Here is a 1,302-nt window from a genome sequence, read left to right on the forward strand (position 1 = left end):
CATATACAACAAATATTTTCCATGTACAAAAATATTTTTTCATATATTTTTTCTGTGTCTACATCTTCACCTCTTATCAGCTGCCACAAACTTGTATGACCCTTATTTACAGTTAGAACTATTGAAGAATCCCATCAGCAGGCCTGGCCCCAGCTTAATTTCCTTTGGTAATATTAATTTTCACACCTATTTAATCAAAACATTTAATGAGTCCCGAATATATTCCAGACACTGTATAAGGCACTGAAAATAAACCAGTGAACATATCTGTCTCTCATGAAGCTTGCATTCTGATGGGAAAAGACATTAAATAAACAGGAAAACAAATATTTACATGAGTTTCCAGAAATGATCAATGCATGTGCTGTGAAGGAAATAAAACAGGCAATGTAAAAGATAAGGTGAATAGGGATAGCTACTTTTGATATGGAAATCAGGAAAAGGCTCTATAGATTACTTTGGCTTCCATGTGTGGAATTGTACATAAGAACAGCCAGAAGCAGCATGAGCAGGGCCAATGCAATAGTCCAAACAAGAGGTCTTGGTGGCATGATCAGGGTAGAAGGGATGATAGCGAGAAGTAGTCAGGATCTGGATGTATGTCAGTGGAAGAGCCAACAGTATTTTCTGACTGGTTGGATGTGGGAGAGAAAAAAGTCACGACAAATTTCAAGGTTTTTTCCTGGCAGAGATACATAGGGTGAGAAAGACTGTGAGAGCAGGAAACTGAAAGGTCAGGGGTATAAATCAAGAGTTCTTCTTAGAACATGCACATCTGCAATGTCAGTTACAGAAGTGGGTAGACTTGAGATATATGTAAGAGTTGGTAATTACTAAAATGTGTGGGCTGAAAATGAGGGGAAAATGGAGGAAGTGAAGAGAAGATGACACCCAGGTTTCTGCCTTAGTGGGCTGGGTGAAGGAAGGTGCCATTCACTGATCTGAAGATCACAGGTGGAAGAGGAGGTGTGGACCAAGGGCAAGTGGGAAAAGCTCCATTAGGAATATGATGGGGTTGAGACATGTTTGATTTTCAGAAGAGGTTCAAAGGTATGGATCTGAAGGCCTGGAGGATGCCGAGGCTGGAAGTAACAGATTTGGGTACCAGTAACATGTAGATGGGATCTCTAATCACTGTCTTATATCCCTTCTTGCACATATTGCCCGATTCCCTCAAAAAGTTGTACATACTCCTAGTTTTCATTTCCCAACCTTCCACTTACTCCTTGATCCACCATATGAATGGGGATATGAGTAATATCCCTTCACTTGGCAAAACAGATCGTCACCACAATGGCCACA

Source organism: Lipotes vexillifer, unplaced genomic scaffold, assembly GCF_000442215.2.
Source record: "Lipotes vexillifer unplaced genomic scaffold, Lipotes_vexillifer_v1.1 scaffold1213, whole genome shotgun sequence".
Classification (NCBI taxonomy): domain Eukaryota; kingdom Metazoa; phylum Chordata; class Mammalia; order Artiodactyla; family Lipotidae; genus Lipotes; species Lipotes vexillifer.